Source organism: Euprymna scolopes, chromosome 28, assembly GCF_053919585.1.
Source record: "Euprymna scolopes isolate OS-2025 chromosome 28, ASM5391958v1, whole genome shotgun sequence".
In the NCBI taxonomy this organism is placed as follows: domain Eukaryota; kingdom Metazoa; phylum Mollusca; class Cephalopoda; order Sepiida; family Sepiolidae; genus Euprymna; species Euprymna scolopes.
In genome coordinates this window covers 69,662,491-69,681,833 of record NC_136509.1, presented here as the reverse complement: position 1 = coordinate 69,681,833, position 19,343 = coordinate 69,662,491, and the positions used below count along the sequence as shown (strand labels likewise).

Here is a 19,343-nt window from a genome sequence, read left to right as displayed (position 1 = left end):
ACTCTCCATTTTAAGAACGGCTTTCAAAATAGACACAACCCCCCCCCATGTAAAGAACGGCTTTCGGAATATAAAGACCCCCTTTTTCTGGGGGGGGGGGAATAATTCCCCGAAATTTAACCGTAATAATCTTTGTTAGCATACCCATCTGCAAATGATAAAAAAAAAATTGTGGAGTGGCAGTATCGTAGAAGAGAAGTAGATTGGTTCATCGCACATGCGTACAAATCTGACAGCCAGTGAATTACAGTGCATAATACAGGTCTTTATATATCTATAATACTTGTCTCTACAAAATTTAAATGAGATTTTCTTAATCAGTATAGTCGAAAATCCCCAAAAGTCGTCATTCTAAAAAAAATGGTGGAGGTGAACCTAATGTACAAATTTACATCCTCCTCAAAGTTAACGTGTGTGCAATCTCGAGAATCAGTTCGGAAAAGACAATTAAATAAAATGCTCCACAGAATTAAAAATTGGTGAAAACACAAGCATATAACATAAAAAATGATGTAATGAAATTTACGTAAAAACTGTGGCGTAAAAAATCGGTAATTCTGCATAAAACGAGACCCTAACTTTCAAACACGCCAGCATGTTTGTCAATTGAGGTATGGAAGCACAAAATGGATAAAATACTTCCGTTATTCTTCAAAACTGCTTGCTTATATATTTGAGTAAAATATTAAAATATTTTTGGCTAATATATCTTTTCAAACATATTTACGTTTTGATTTTTTTTTTTAAATATTGGTATCTTTTTTTAAAATATACTTTATCTATATCTGCGCTATCTATTACGATCATCGCCGATTTTAAAATAAATGTATTTTTTTTTTTTACATAGAAAGATGTTACGGCAATATCATGTACCGGATTCGTACTTATTATGCTGTTTGGATTGAATTATTTTTTTAACATATGTGAAATATTCACATTTTTTTACTGTATCCTTTTTGTCAATGTGGGACCACCTGTCATACATCTCTGGGGGTATACCATCAGAGCCAAGAGCTTTGCCATGAGAAAGCCGTTTTACAGCTTTCCCAACGTCCTGGATGGTGAGCATCTCATCAAGGGTTTGGTTTGTTTCGATTTGTGGAAGTTGTGCGATTGCCCCATCAATGATTGGGGAAGATCTGTTCATATATATATATATATATATATATATATATATATGTGTGTGCTGTAAATTTACATTCCAGTTCATACAAAAGTGAATTCAAAATCATGAGGTTTTTTTTTCATAGATGAACTTTATATTTACTTTATGCATGGGAAAAAAAACAAATATAAATGTTCGCTTACATAAAAAATGGAATAAAAAATATGAAAAAAAAATCATGATTGTAGATCGACCTTTTTGAGGCAACTGGAATGTAAATGTACAATATAATATATATGGATATATTTTGAAATTACATTCAAATAACCGCAAAATTCAATCCATAATCATGATTTTTATTGTTTTTGTTTTATTTTCTTTGCAAAGAAAGTATAAAAATTAATTAAAAATACAAAAAGATCAATCTATATATATATATATATATATATATATATATATATATATATATATGATTGTAGCTGAACTTGTTGTGGCAGCTGAAATATAAATTTATAATATATATGCTCTGAAGGCGATAATATATCTTCATTGAGCCTATTATTCGTAACAACTTTATATTTTCCTTATAAAATAGTCAATTTTAAAAAGAATACATTTTTATATTCAGTCAATATATACATATATTGAAATGAATTAGTTGGTTAATAGAATGCGTTTTTTTTAAATTTTATTTTAATATGAAAGTCCCTTATATTCTACTCAATATCGTTGTCACTGTCATTAAATTAGATACCTGCAATTGAGATGATGCATTTTTTCCAACATGGCGGATACCACTGCTATGGATGTTGTCAACTGACATAGCATCCTCAGATTAAGTCATAAGCACCAATATTTAAAACTCATATCAAAACTTGTTGAAAATATAATGAGCCAAAGCTTATCCGAACTACAAGACCATTTGAAAATAAGGGTTACTTGGATAATATTAATAATGATTCAACTGTCAGTCTATGGAAAAATTGAAACCCTCCACAAAGCACCCACTCAAAATAACAGCCGAATTAGAAAACAAAGTTTTCACCCTTTGTCTGAAACATCGCTAATGGAATGTTGAAGGACAAAATAGTAATGAAGCTACTGAACGTAAACTCGAGGTCTACTTTTTACTTTCCATGAGAACCATAAAGTCGTTGATCAGGTGTATTCGTCTGCAAGTAGGTATTGTTTTATTGTGCATTTTGTTGGGTGACGAGACAACCTCTTCACTAGTCAAGATTTCATAGCAAATAATCTAACTACTAAACACCAACATCTACACATGCCTGCATTCACTTTTGATGTATAGAGAGTTTCTGCAGAAGAATACAGATAATGCAGCCGTTTGGAAAGTAATATCAAATGGAAAATTATAACCCATTTTTCATTGTCTTTAAGCAGTTTTATCTATCAGCTTCATTGTGATTTTGTGGATAAATGAATCGCTGGAATCCAATAATTCCAAACTAATTTCACAGCAGAACGAGAAAGTGCAAAGATAAAACTAATACGAACAACTTCCTGAGATTATTATTTATGAAAATCTCCGGACAAGACATGAAGTCACTTGACATAAGGAACTAAAGAATACTACTATAAGATAAAAACTAGCGAACAATAAGTATTAGATGGATATATTCTGACCCAGAAAACAGCAATACTTCCATCTTTATCAGAAACATTGCAAATAGAATTTAAAGACCAAGGACAAAGTAAGAGAATGAGAATTAGAAATGAACACTTTCTACTTTCCTTGAACAACACCTTTTACTACTATTATTAAAGCCTATCCTTATAATACTAGTCAGTTGCAAAACCAAATTGTTCCACTTTATTTTCCCCATTAAACAAAGAATTGGTTTTTATACTATAATCTTTTATTATACGTTTGTTTTCTGCTGTGGTGTTAGTTGTTGAATAAACGACGAGAAAGACACAGTAACAAACAACTATATAGTAACAAAATACAGAACAAATAAGAGTTGAACAATATATTTGCTTGCGGAAGTGACGTCATGAAACAGTTCATTATTCCTAGTACTAGGAGTGCATCCCAAACATTTTCCTAAGGTTTGTTTTAAATCTATATTTTGTCATACAAAATGCATATACATTATATTTTTCAGAATTGGAATTGAATTATGTTTGAAAGAAAGCACTTCATTTTAATTGTTCTAATTAGATGTTATTTATAATTTTTCGCTATGTCAATTACTTTTAACCTGTACTTACTTTATTTTGTGTGAGGCCCCCTCTGCACTTATTTTATACAGTTTTTATCACACTCTCTTTCGTCTCTCCTCTATCTCTATTTATTAGTAGCCAAAGCTCATAAAACTAACTATAAAACAAGATTGTGAAATAACCCATTACAAACAATAGGGAATATCACCACACGTGTTAATACCATTTAGTGCACGGCTGAAGAAACAAAGAGGGCGAACAGAAAGATTAATTTTGTAATTTGTCCTTTATTTTCTTAACTGGTTGTACAAACTGACCTTATCCAGATTCAAACAATTTAACCAAAACTCAACCGGTGTCCCTTCGGGTCACCATTTTTAGTTACTACTAAAACACGCAAACTCATTGCATAATTAAACTACCTTCATTTCTTTTGCCATACCGAGTTATACATCAATATGTACTGAACAACTAAATTAAAAAAAATCATTTAATTCTTCCTAGATGATTTAAAATTCTCCAAAATTCTTGTGTAATAAAAAAAATATTTTCGGTTGAACATAGAGTAAATAAATACTATAAAAAAAAAAACAAAAAAAAATTGACAAAAGAAACATTAATATTCAAATACATAATATAATATGGGGTTATTTTTTTTTTGTACAACATTTTTAATTTTTGCAAATTAACATTTTTTTTACTTATGGAAAGTAATATCTATATTAATAAGACTAGCAAAAATATACAGCCAGAGATCGCATATGTTTTGCAAGTATACCAATACTACTCCTTCCACCAAAAAAGGAAAACAGATATTATATCTTACACACACACAAAAGGTTATGTTCGGAAGGGTGGTATAATGACAACTGCACAGATACTATACTACCTCTCTACGAATTGAGCATTGAAATATTACACATTAGTCTAAAATAGTATAGTAAACTGAATTGAAAATTAAATTAAAAGACATAAACTAAAGAATACTAGACATAATAGACTAAAACCAAATCTCCATAAATAATATATAAAATTACAGTAAATAGATGTAATATTATTTCGGATTCAGACAGATACTAAATATCCATTTTAATAGACCACTTCTCGTGTGCCTTAAAAAGGAGTTAATAGTTAAATTACATTTACTGAATCTTTTTTCTTTTTTGAAAACTTTTCAGAAAACGTACATTGTTCGCTTCGAAGTCTGAACATTTCTCAGCACATTTCACATCTCATCTTTTCCTATGACCTTCAAAAGATTAATTTTGACAAAAGTTGCAATTATGGCATGTTTGCAATAACAAAATCAATAATTGAAATATAAAGACAGAATAAAAGAATTAATTATTATAAACAAAGAATATGAAAAGAAAATTAAATGTGTGACAAATTAAAAGAATGAGAGTAAAAATTAACATTTAACTCTCTAATCGAAACCTTAAGATCAAGCTATAATGCTACGAAACCTTATGTATAAAATCCTTATTTCAGTTTAGATCAAAATCCATTACATGTTTGTGATTTTCGAAACTGTTCAACTGAACAAGACTGAAGAAGAAATTGAAATTTAGGAAATATTGATTAATTGGTCAATCTGTAGTGATTGGATAGTGAAATGATCCAGAAAATGGCTATAACTGCTATTAGTTTCCTCCAACTTCGTTTGAATTCACTTTCCTCTTCACTTCTAGAAGCAAGTTAGTTTTCACGGGAACGTGTTAAATCAAAATAGTTTCAACGCCAAAAAAGTAACAAATCTATGTTAAAGTAATAAGCCAATGCGAACTTAGAAACTCCTATAAAGTTAGGAAACAAATAGCCAAAAGCAAGGGAGATAGACTGCACGACCAACATCCTATGTGCTTTTAGACAGAGGGGGTGGAATAGGGACATTCACTGACAAAAAATAACTTTTATCTATGTATATAAAAGATGTAATTCTTGGTTCGTTAGTTATCAATGAAACGATATTTCTACATTACCACTTTAACTGAAATTTGCAGACAGTCTTTCCTTAGAGTCGAGGAATGTTTTTATGTTATTACAATAAATTAATATTGCAAATTATAAATTAAATAAAATAAAAATATTTTTTCATAAGTCGTTTCTGCGAGACTGCTCGGTTTTATTTCCGGTAACTTCCGTTTCAACGACTCCCGAATTACAAGATTTTAATCGATAAGTAAAAAAGTCATCCCCTATTTTAAAAATTTTAATTCATTTGTTTATCTTTCCAAGTTTTTAATTCTAAATTCCTTTGTTTATCTTAAAGCTTTTCACCTATCAAACATTACGTTTTAATTGTTTAGTTTCTTTCACGGCATTGTTTACATAAAAAGTTTGTTTTAACTTTTTCTAATCTATAAAAAATAAGAAAGTTGCTGTTTAATTTTTACGACTTGCCCCAGCGTATTATAAACACCCTAACCTTCCCATATTAAAAACAGCTTTTGGATTAAACACCCACAAACCATGAAAGCCGTTCTTAACATGGAGAGGTTAGGGTGTTTATAATACGCTGGGGCAAGTCGTAAAATTAACGAAGTTGCTATTATTTATTGCAAAAATTGCTTAAAATTAATTTATTTGACAAAAAAAGACATTTTCTACAAACATTTAAGAAATAGAAATGAACGGTAGATTTGTTTTTTCTACATTTAAAATTTTACTTTACTTTTCATAGCATTGCCGAGCTGAACACTGAGAAAATAATCACACAACACTTGAAATTTAATTTATTGTGGATTTATTCAAACAGTCCTTTGGAAAATAAATATTTAAAATAAAGTGGCACTTATGGTATCGTGCTAATTTTTAAAATAGTATTTTAAGGTTAAATTCAAATTTTACAATGTCTTTTTGTTTATTAATTTGTTAGGTGAAAGTACAGATAACCCGGTCGGTTTCTAATGTGTGCAAAATCTAGCTCCTGAAAAATAAAGAGTACTCTGGATAATAACAAAAATATAAAAATTGCCTCAGTCTCAAAGGGTTTCTCCTCTACTGATCGAGGACAAAAACGGTGAAGTGTAGTTCATCTTCTGTTTCTCTCCCCATCTCTCCCTCTCCCAATCCATCTTTCTCTCTATATCACCCTCTCCATCTCTCTTTGAGCCCCTTTCTCTCTCTCGCTCCCTCTCAGTTTCTAACTCTCCCGCCTATCTATCTATCTATCTATCAATCCCTCTATCTCCTCTATTTCCCTCTCACTTTCTCGTTTCTATCTATATATCTTCCTCTCTATCTGTCCATCTCTACTCCCTCATCCTATTTTAGTCTCCTAAATAAATTACAGTGAATAAGGCATTGTCAAAACATGGATAAAGCCTATTTAAGTCCCCTAATTTACTGACTGTGAGAATAGAAGTTATTTGAAAATTACTGCTACCTTGAACAGCACCAGGAGTAAATGGTAAACCTTTCTAATTAAATTGATTTTGGCAGCCATTCGGTGACAAAATGACCTAACTTAGCCCTTGCTGCATGCGGAATACCTGCAACCTTGCTACCAAGTAAAAGAACTACTTATTCTACTTTGAAACATTCAATTTTTCAAAAATCTCATGTTCAACATCTCCAAAACATCCAGTATGGGGAAAAATATCGCAGAAATGCAAACTTATTATTTAGGATGAATGCACAATGGTATGCAAAAAATCACTTGAGGCTCTTGGTCGATCCTTGCAAGATTTGCATGGCAATGTCAGACCATTTGAGAATACAGTAATATTGCTTGCAGGAGATTTCAGACAAACGTTATCTGTAATTCCTCAATCAACACCAGCATATGAAATAAATGCTTGCCTCAAATACTCTAATTTTGGTGCCATGTGAAGACATTAAACTTAACTCAAAATATGTGTGTCCAGTTGCAGACTGCTTGATCCGCTCAAATGTTTGCATCACTTGTGGGAAATTGGGTGTGGAAAAGTGCCAGCTGATCTGAGTTAAGGACAAACTTTTTTGACTCTTAACTTCTGTAATTTTGTTACATCAAAAGAAGAGTTGGTTTAAAAGGTTTTTGCAGATATTGAAATTAATTATACAAATTCCACTTGACTGAGTGAACGAGCTATTCTTGCAGCTCAATACAAAGACGTCCATGAACTTAACGCTATTATTCAATGTAAAATTCCAAGTGAGGTAGTCAAATACATATTCATCGACATTGTTGTGGAAGCAGATAAAGTGGTTAATTATCCAACAGCTATATTTGGCAGGGATGCCACCGTATGTACTGCAATTGAAAATTAGCGTACTAATTATCATGTTGTGAAATATAAATCAACATAAGATTTGCAATGGCACATGGCTTGCAGTAAAAAAATTAAACAATATCATAGAAACAACAATCTTAACAGGACCTTTCACAGATAATTATATCTTTATTCCACGCATTCCTATGATTCCACCGGATACACCATTGCATATTCCAATTTTATTGCCGTTGGCAATAATCATCAACAAAGCTCAGGGAACAATCTTTACAATTGTGTGGCTTACAGTTATACACTGACTTTTTTCACATGGACACTTTATGTTACATGTTCAAGAGTCACTAAATCAGAAAATCTCTATATCAGCTAAGAAAATGGAACAACAAAAACTGTGTACCCATACAAAATGGAAAATTAAACCTGTTAGAAACATGCATTTTTTTCATTTTGGAACTTTTTCCATTGCGCCAATTTGAACTACAGCAACGCGTGGCAGGTTACAGCTGAACCAAAATTCATAATAATCGGTTATCTAGTTGAAGCGCGACTCGTATACATAGAAACAGATCTAACTCTATATAAATAGAGATAATTTTAACAATTACTGTATGTTACATTTTAAGTCTAAAAATAGATTCATTGTTTCCTTGGAAATCTAAAAAATGTCAGCATATTTTGCATCTCTTTTCTATAACATCGAAAAGATTCATGTTTGGAATATCAAAAACTAGTCATTGAAATATAAAGACACGGCATCAAAGCATGAATTGTTATTCACAAAAACAAAAACAACTTGCGTGACAAACAAATTAAATGTGTGAGAAAAAAAAAAGATAAGCTGAACAAATCTGAGGAAAAAATTGTTGTCCCCAAATATTGGGAGTTTTAGAAACATTTCTAAAGTGAAATTAACAAACAATAAAATAATTAATTCGCTCACCCAAACCTTTAATTCCACTTTCTAAAGAAACGACAATACACTACATAGAAATTAATTCTATCTATAAATAAGTTCTTTGATAATGTAGATGTTGGGTAAACATTTTTTTCTACTTATCATAATTTCAAAAATGGAGGACAGACAGAGAGAAACTGTGCAGACGATAACGTGAATCAGAAAAAAATAGCACTTTGAAAAGCAGGAAAATATTTGATAAATGTACATGTATATAAAACAAAAAATATGTACAGAAATATTTACTCTATCTTTTTCCTTTTATTTCAAATTTATACGTTGATAAATTAAGAGAAAATCTTGCATTTGTAATTGACATTTCATTACAAATATTGCAACAATGTTAAAATAATCAGACAAAAAGATATAATAGTGAAATTGCCTCTCAAAAAAGAATAAAGGAACTTAAAAAACGTACGGTGTCGAGATTATCAAGGAAACATAATTGGACAGAAACCATTGAAATAATGCGAACAAAAAGGGTTTCAGTTTTGTTTTTGTCACACTATTTTATTTCATCTTTTGTCAATTTCTCTAATCTATGAATAAAAATAATTCCCTTCGTTAATAATTTGAAAGCAAAGAACAAAAGCAAAAGAATATATCATTAATAAAAGAACACATTATTTGGGGACGTTCCATGACTGACATTATTTAATAATTTTCTGGATTTGGAGAAAATGACAAAGATATGAAAGTATTATTTTTTTGTAATTTAGATAAATAAGAGAAAGGAGTTTTCATTGCAAATTTAATGTTTATTATATTATTATTGCAGCAACGTAAAACAGAATTTTTCTTGCATTTTTGTTTTGGCTGCAATCTTTAACGATTACCAGAATAATAATCTTACTGGCCTATTTGTTTATTTTTACCTAACTCTTCTTGTAATTAAGATCAAATATATATACTAGAAGATTACCTGCCTCAAGACGGGTAAAATTAATTCCATAAATGTTTGCACCATTTAAAGATTAAAATGAATATATGATGATACTCAACAATGGTTGTCTACAAATTTTCTTCAAATTTTGATCAAAATATATTACACCATTTTAATTTCAAGAAAATGTTTAAAATTTAAGGGTTAAGTTTTAAGGGGCCTTAAGAAAAAAACAAGACCGATAGCCATTAGTCGCATGCTCTCGTGTAATGAATGAAGGCGTGAATGTACGATTGACATGAAATTCTTAAAGATAAACTAAAATGACCAAAAAAATGGGCTGAAATGACTTAAATAAATAAAAAGTAAATGACTTAGAATGACTTTAATGAACTTAAGGATGAATTGAATGACCTTAAGAATGACTTGAATGCTTAAAAAATAAGTGGAATCCTTCAAAAACAACTTGAATGATCTGGAGAATGACTTGAATGGCTTTGAGACTGACTGGTTGTAAAGTGGGTGATCATTTTACATTAAATTAATACAGAAAAGTGATCGCCCACTTTATATCACAAAGTTACAAACATAAGTACAGCATGTAGTAAGAACAGATACTACACTTTGATCTTGGCCAAAAGACCAAGAAAAGCCTATTTATTTGCTCCCCCGCCGAGCAAATTAGGCACAAGGCCGATTTTTAAAGTGAGCAGTGAAGGGTAAATGGGAACCAACTTCCCGGGGAGTAGGGGAGCTGGATTGTGACAATTGGTATGAAGGGTTTCCCCTACATTGACCAAGGTCTTATATGTGGGGTTGCCCCCACATATGGTCTTTGCTTGCAGTATCTGCTGGAACAGATACTATGCTTTGATCTTGGCCAAAAGGCCTTAAAAAGCTAAGAACCGCATCTATTAACAAAAAATGCCAAGCACAAAAGTGTTACAGACAGACCAACCGACCGACCAACGGAGTGACTTATAGAGTTTCTTGCATGCGACTAAAACCAAATTCAGAAAAGTTTGCTTTCTGTCTGTCTAATGATTATGATTTTCAAATGAGATATTGAGCCAATATTAAAATAGTAGGCCCTCTAAAACTTAAAATACAACCAAGAAACTGAAATTGGTGGAATATCTTAACTGATATCTAATACTTACTGTTAAAATTGTACAAAATTCTGAAAAATCTAAATTTTCATAAAAAGTTTTCATTCAATTTTAGCTCCCTTTCATAAAACTAAAATAAACTAAATACATCCCATAATACCCAGCCTTATGCTTAACTGCTCTATCTAAAAATTTATAATGATTAGTTAATTAGTTTAGGGGTGAATATTGTGCATATGAATGTATAAACATGTATATAAATATACATGATCTTGATATTTTATTTCATGCCAACTTCGTAAACAAGTTTTTAAACAAAGTGTACTGAATCAAACATTTAAAGTTTTTCAATTATTAAAGTTCATGAATTATTAAAGACCTGCCCGAGGGGTGATTATCACAACCTTGATTGCTCCAGGGTGAAGGGAACATTTGTGAAGTCAGATTAAGCTCCCTTTGGTCCTTGCAAATCCATGAAAAATTATCAGCTAATATTGACTATCCAATTATAAATATCAGATGGGATAAATATTTGCTTATTCAATAATTTAACAAAGTTTAATTATTCTTATAAATTCACAATCAACCGTTAAGTTTTTATACAATCACTAGAATCTCCATTTCAGTAAAATTTTCCAAACAAATTTTGTACCACTTTTATGTTTCCTTACGAAGTGTAACATCTAGATATAATGATAATAAACCTTATGTCTACAATCAACATTCTAATTTTGAACACAATCATGACCTTGATTTCAGAAAATATCTAAAATTTAAGTTCTCAACTTAAAGGGTCTTAAAGAATAAAAATTCAGGGAATCTTGCTTAATTGGTTTCTAATGACCATGGATAAAAGTCAATGCATATCAGAAATATTTGAATGAGAAGATGGTCGCACACTTTTTGGAAACACTTATTTTATAAATAAAATTTTAATGAAAAATTTTGAAAAATAATGATGAAATCATTTTTATTTTTTTCCGATATTTCGCTAAAAATAGTCTCATCAGGATAGGTAGGTTGTCCGGTCCGAGAGTTTTTTTTTTCTCCTTTTCTTCATTTTGTTGTTATGGTGAAGATACTCCCTCGGAGTAGAAAGAAGTAGCAAAGTTCGTCTTGCTCGGTAGAACCATGTGTGATATCCTGCAGTTGTCGAGCAGAAGTTTAGATGAAAAGATGGTCGAACACTTTTTGAATACACTTATTTTTTTTAAATAAAATTTTAATGAATAATTTTTAAAAACATAAGTGTCGAAAATAATGATAAAACCATTTTTTATCTTCACCAGAACAAAATGAAGAAAAGAAACCTACCAATTCCAATGAGGTCATTTTTTGCGAAATATCTGCAAAATAATAATAATAAAAAAAATAATAATGACAACGAATGATAATAAAAAATGATTTTATTATTTTCAAAAGTAATGCCTCCTAATTTATTCCATCAATGGATCAGAGGAGAACAATGAATAGATCAGAGAAGATTGCAATCTACATTTACGATGACTGAACTTATGTATTCATGACCTAAAAGTTTCATTTTTCTATTGCAGATATTGACAGTGTGAGACTCTAAGAAAGCAACTCCTGTCATGGACATTTATCAGAAGCAAAGATGCATCATTGAATTCCTGGCAAAAGTGTGGGGACTATGTAGAAAAAAAATTCTGAAGCACAAAAGGTCGCTCATTTCAATGGTATCACTTCCATCTTCGTAACCCTTCAACTTTTTTTGGAGTTGAAAGCATAGGAATCTTTATTTTTAAACGATTCTGGTAAATGAATAACTGTAAAAGGAAATAGACTTGAGCAAGTAATGTTACCTATGTCATATATGATAATCAACTCATATTTCATTGATAGGGGGATCTAGTAGAACATTTTGCATCAGAAACAATTTATAGTCATAATTGTATATCATATATATTTATTCGTAAATAAATAAGCATTAAGACTTTGGTAATTTACGTAAGAACATATTTATCGTTTAAATAAGACTATTATAAAATCAAAAAGAGAATCAATGCACCTGAGCTATGTATAGGGTGGCTTTTTGGACTTATGTTTTAGAAACGGGTGGCACCTTGTTTAAAATCAGGTCATTTCATCTAAAAGTTGAAGCCTATTGTCTACAGGATCAAAACAACCATTGAAACCATTTTCTCTGGTCGGTATCGAGCAATGCTAGTTTAATTTAAGCAAGTTTTTTTTACTAATTCATTCCCATTTTTTAATAATTACTTCCTTTACTGTTAATATTTAGGAAATTATTGCATATACATAGAAAAATAAGACAATAAATTAGAAATGTATAACAAGTTACAAACTCTTTAAAAATCGTTATGCAAATTAGACATTAAAATAGCTGTCTTTGTACCTTATCTGTACTATAGACTATGTATAAACCATTTGAGCTGCCATTCCTTCATCTTGCCCTCAATTGGTGCAATGCTGTAGAGCATTTGGATGTCCTTATCACAGACATGGTCAAGCTATGTAATTCCAGATATCCAGTGAAGCATTTTGGTTTCCATAATAGCAAGTCTACCTTTCTCATTATCAGTAAGATCTTGGAGTTGGATCTAATGAGTTTTACAATAGTCTAGTAAATATTTGACTTGAGACGGTTACTGATTTTACCATCCCAGAAAATACTAATGATAGTGTGTTACTTACTTACTGCATTAATGAATTGTCAATAGTGAATTCTTATTAAAAGTAAAGATTAACTGTAATTGGAAGCTCCCGTTTCTTTGGTTACTACATCAAGGCGTAGAGGAGAGTTCTACGTTTTCCCTCGATTGCTCCACTTATCCTTGATCATCACCTTGTGATGCTGAGTGTTTAGCAAGGAGACATTTTTTTAAGATTTTGGTATGACTAGACCAAGGATTGAACCTTAATCTTAGTCTGACAGATTTAAACCTAAAGACACTTATATTTGAAAAATGCTCAACTCCAATATATTTAAATCAATCAACATGATTGATTTGTTGTGATATGGCTCAAACACATGACTATGATTCACATATATTTAAGAAGAGTGAAACTGGTAATTGTCAGGTGAAGTTGCGAGTTGTAAATGGGAACTCATAGAGAATCCATAACAATTTACATGCAAATCAGTTACCAGATGTTGCTACCCGACACGGCCGTCTATTATTGTACCTATCGGACCAAAGCTGTTCTATTTTATTATAGCTGTGTATTGTTTTCCACTTCACCATACAACAAGCTTAAACACATACGATAAATGGTCGACCATAGTCGAAGGTGACCTGATGGCTCCTTTTTCATTAACTAATATATAGAGACGTAGAGGAAGGCATCATTCCTTTCTCTGGACTGCTCCACTTACCCTTTTTCCTCAATTTCTAATGCTGAATATTTAGCATAGATGTATCAAGTATCATTTTACAGTCTTTTGTACGACTCTACCCAGGTTGCTTCCCTTATTAGCGAAAAGTAGCCATTATGCCAAATGTTAAAAAACAACAAAATAATCGTGACTTATTCTAAAAACAGATTTCCAAACCCACAACTTCACTATACATTCGTCTGTTCCTCCATATTTATTTTATTAAAAAAAAAAAAATAATAAAAACCAGCAATTGTAATGATCGTTATTTAATGATAATTTTAGTTAAAATCATCTGGTTTATCTATTAATAAAAAAAACTCTTTCATAAAAAATAAAGACATGTAACAATAACCGACTTCATTATCGTAAATAACAATAAATATTTGGAGATATTGTCATCATAATAAGCATTTTATCGATGATGTTATTTAAATAGATAGCAATTTGGCACAAGGCCATTCATGATGATTTGGGGTAGAGGAGAGTAAAGAAAGAAAAGAAAATTAAAAGAAGAAATAATATATGGATATTGTTGACAACTGTCTTTCCCTCCTTCTAAAATTGGCAACATATTCGCATACACTATCAACTGCATTTGAATATGCATAATGGAAATGAAGAAAACAAAAATAGTTGAAACGAAAAAAAAAATACATTTTTTTAAATTTAGCAATTGCTCCGAAAAAAAAGAAAAAAAATGAAGAGGAAGAAACAATTTCTAAATAACTCTTTAGTTTAAAAACCGAAATAAAAATAAACAGACTTAAAAAATACATTAAGTTAAAACTACAAAAAAAAAATTAACTGTATTGTAGACAATAGTTGAGAATAGAAAATTTGACAATGAAAAAATGTCCACGCGTCATTCAGTGGATTGTATTAAGTGAAATGCATATTTACAATTATATTAACAGATTGTGGACGAAAATAACAGCCAATACATTCAAAGCCAGATTTGCCTCCATTTTTTTCCTTTGAATATCTGCATAACAAACATTGAAATTTACAGTCATATGCATATATGCAAACAAAATGATGGACAATGAGATGCGAGTGAGGGAGCTGTGTGTGTGTGTGTGTGCATTGAAACTTGCTTGCATGTTGTGTGTTTGAAAAAATAATTCTTGAAAAAGCTAAAATAAAAGAGTCATCAGAGTAAATTCTTGAAGTGAAGAATATGAAGTAAAAACTTTGAAACGAGAAACAAGATAGAAAAACGATGAGAAAGAGGGGAAGAAGATTCCAGATAGAAAGACGAATACGGAGAAAAAACTGATGAAGAGTAAAGTGGAATAGGGAGTAAGAGTGTTGTGTGTGTGTGTGTGTGTGTGTGTGTGTGTGTGTATGAAAGAAAGAGAGAGAAAGAAGTGAGCGAGTGAGAGAAAGAAAGGCGAGAGAGAAAGAGAGAAGCGTGCGCAAGAGAGAGAGAGAGAGAGAGGCGTGCGCAAGAGAGAGAGAGAGAGGCGTGCGTGAGAGACAGAGAGGCGTGCGTGAGAGAGAGAGCGAGAGGCGTGCGTGAGAGAGAGAGCGAGAGGCGTGCGTGAGAGAGAGAGCGAGAGGCGTGCGTGAGAGAGAGAGCGAGAGGCGTGCGTGAGAGAGAGAGAGCGAGAGGCGTGCGTGAGAGAGAGAGAGCGAGAGGCGTGCGTGGAAGAGAGAGGCGTGCGTGGAAGAGAGAGGCGTGCGTGGAAGAGAGAGGCGTGCGTGGAAGAGAGAGGCGTGCGTGGAAGAGAGAGGCGTGCGTTTAAGAGAGAGGCGTGCGTGGAAGAGAGAGGCGTGCGTGGAAGAGAGAGGCGTGCGTGGAAGAGAGAGGCGTGCGTGGAAGAGAGAGGCGTGCGTGGAAGAGAGAGGCGTGCGTGGAAGAGAGAGGCGTGCGTGGAAGAGAGAGGCGTGCGTGGAAGAGAGAGAAAAAGACGCCTGCGTGGAAGAGAGAGAAAAAGACGCGTGCGTGGAAGAGAGAGAAAAAGAGGCAGGCGTGAGAGAGAGAAAAAGAGGCAGGCGTGAGAGAGAGAAAAAGAGGCAGGCGTGAGAGAGAGAAAAAGAGGCAGGCGTGAGAGAGAGAAAAAGAGGCAGGCGTGAGAGAGAGAGAGAGAGAGAGAGAGAGAGAGAGAGAGAGAGAGAGAAAAAGAGGCAGGCGTGAGAGAGAGAGAAAAAGAGGCAGGCGTGAGAGAAAGGGAGAGAGAAAAAGAGGCAGACGTGAGAAAGAGAGAGAGAAAAAGAGGCAGGCGTGAGAAAGAGAGAGAGAAAAAGAGGCAGGCGTGAGAGAGAGAGAGAGAGAAAGGGGCAGGCGTGGATAGAGAAAGAAGCGTGCGTGGGAGAAAGAGAGAGGCCGGCGTTGGAAACAGAGAGAGAGGTGCTCGAGAAAGAGAGAGAGAGAAAGAAAGAGGACTGCACGAGAGAGAGGGAGAGAGAGAAGTGTGCGCAAGAGGGAGAGAGAGAAGTGTGCGCAAGAGGGAGAGAGAGAAGTGTGCGCAAGAGGGAGAGAGAGAAGTGTGCGCAAGAGGGAGAGAGAGAAGTGTGCGCAAGAGGGAGAGAGAGAAGTGTGCGCAAGAGGGAGAGAGAGAAGTGTGCGCAAGAGGGAGAGAGAGAAGTGTGCGCAAGAGGGGGAGAGAGAAGTGTGCGCAAGAGGGAGTGAGATGTGTGTGAGTGTGTGTGTGAGAGAGAGAGAGAGAAATATCAAGTGAGAGAGAGAGGAGAGCCTGAAGATAATGTAAATATATTTTATTTTAATGTGTATTGAAAAATTTAGGCTAACATATCACCCTCTTCAAACAATATTAACATAAGTATCTTCTCCGTTTAAATTATTTTTCTTGCTTGCAATTTTCAATTCCAGTGGAAATACGTTATTCGTAAACGTGTTTGTTTGTTTGTTTGTTTGTTTAGAACTTGTACACGAGTTTAAACCGTTTAATCAATTTAAACTTTGTTCATTGGGAGAAGAAGCAGTAAAAAAATTGTAATGATGTAGCATTCCAATTTGGCATATTGGTTAAAGTGTTTGTTAGTGGGTTATATGATACGTGATGCCGCTTGCTAAATATTGAGTATTATACAGTAAGTGTCAAGGGAAAGTGAAACACTCTAGCAAAAAAGTGGCACTCTCTCTCTTACGTATACGTAATAAAAAGAAAGCTTTTGCGTTAATCTCAACTAAGTTCGATCTATTCCTATGCTTGAATTAAATAACCGAAATAAAAAAGTGCTTATGCCACCCATTTCATTCCAGACTCAAAAAAGGGTATAAGTGGAAAAATGGTCGGATCCTTCGATAGATCCAGTAGATATCTCACTTCCGATGCAATTCTCTATCTATATAAGAGCCAGATACGTCCAAGGATGGAATACTGTTGCCACATATGGGCAGGAGCTGCTAGAAAAAACTTGTCCTGCCTTGATAGGGTTCAAAATAGACTTCGTGGCCTGGTGGGAGATGTCCTTTTCTCTTCCCAGCAACCTCTATCTCACAGAAGAGATGTTGCGAGTTTGTCTTGGATGTATCGTTATTTTCATGGAAAGTGTTCGACTGAGCTTCAATCTATGGTCCCCCCCACGCCAAACTTTCACAAGAAACACTAGACTAGCTGAAAACATTATCAATAATTTTTCCCACTCTTTATCTGTGCCTAAACCTAAACATAGATTCCATGAACAAAGCTTCTTTCTTAGAACTGCACGCCTGTGGAATTGTCTTCCGTTTTCCTGCTTTCCAGCTGTCTATAATATGGTTGTCTTCAAGTCCAACGTGAACAAGTTTCTGATGAGCCGTTCCACTTAAGTTAACAAATTTACCGAACTTCCATTACTATTGATTACTATATTGTCCTTTTGACTACTCTACACTCTTTAACACCTTATCCTTGAGTGGCCAATCGGCCTTGATAAGTGGTGACGCCTATGTAAAAAAAAAAGTTCACCAAAAATTATCAATCAAGTAAAATATAGATCAGATTTTGATTAGATATTTAAAAGCAAGTATGAAACTTGCTTTTAAATATCTAATCAAAATCTGAGTCAATAAGAAAACCGTGACTTACAGATTTCTGCATTCTGGTTTTATTTTACATGTACACTATGCACACGTTAATCTCTCTCTCTCTCTCTCTCTCTCTATATATATATATATATATATATATATATATATATATATTTAGGGGATTAGAACAAGAGCCTTAAGAGCAGAGTATATTTTAATGCATTAGTAAATTCATTAATACAATTAAACTGAAAGAAAACAGTGCTCGTTGTAATGTAGATATATAATAAGCTAGATAGGCATATATATCCTAGAGCTATTTTAATATTGAGTGGGATGATTGATAATTTATAATTAAAATCGATTTCATAAGGAAAAACAAACAATATATATATGGCATAATCACGTTGAAATACCAGTTCTCATCAGATCGCCGAAGTTAAGCAACGTTGAGTCTGGCTAATACCAGATGGGTGACCATTTGGGAATTCTAGGCATTGTATGTGCTTTCCGCTTATTTCGGCATTTGTTTCCAGTCGTCCTGAATCTCCACTTGCCTCTGGTAATCAACAATGTCGACTCAGGAGAGGTGTGGTTAGAGATGGCGCTAATTTGCCACAAAAATTTCACACGCAGGCAACTTTACAGTGGATATCCATAGTCTGTTAAGGCTGAAGGAAGATATATATTATATATATGAGAGAGTAATACCTTAAGATATGAATTAAATTCGTTGCATAGCCGCCGATTACCCAAAAGAAAATCGTATCTTAAAATAATTCTCATTTGAATTTAAAGAAACAGAATTAATCCATTCCAAAGGTAAATAATTTGCCCAAATTATGCTCAAATTACACTCAACAATTACTAAAGAAAGATAAATACAACAGCAATGATATGGAAATTAATATATGATAATAAATGTAAATAAAACAATAAAAAATAGAGTTGTTCTCACTGCCTGAGAGAATGCTGGCGTATGGGATGCATGAAACAAGAAGGTAGAGAAACAATGCTATCATGTAGGCACACAATATGATAACTAACAAAGGGCAAGATTATGAATAATTAAAAATCTTGAATGAATTTACTAAATGCCTTATATTTAAGTCTTAATGCAACAGAACGGATGAATAAAAAGAAATAAAATTGTAACCAACTTCCCATGAAGATAAGGATGAGCGGTTAACAAAGGTGAGCTAGAAGGAGGCAGGGAAAGAGTGCTGAGACAGCACAGCCAAGCCTACGGTACATACGCACACACACTTTTTGCTTGCTTTGTGTGTGTGTGTGTGTGTGTGTGTGTGTGTGTGTTTTTGTCTCCTGTATATTATTTGCGTTGCGTCACACGATTTTTGAAGTTATATCTTAGGATGTAAATATAGATGCAATGTATCGTCGTAGTTAAAAAAAAATATCTTAGTGCATTCGTATCTCAAATTATTATTATATATATATGAGCAGGAAAGGAAGGGCATCTCATTATGCATGAATTTGATACAGCAAAAACACAAGTATATTATCTGCTAGTTAGAAAAGAGGAGAGAAAGTGCTTT

The 19,343-nt window shown here is 33.0% G+C and overlaps 1 pseudogene; it reads right to left on the bottom strand.

The window, feature by feature from the left end:
• Nucleotides 1-9,861: 9,861 nt before the first annotated feature.
• On the bottom strand, nucleotides 9,862-9,998 carry LOC145249885 (U2 spliceosomal RNA; annotated as a pseudogene).
• Nucleotides 9,999-19,343: the final 9,345 nt, after the last annotated feature.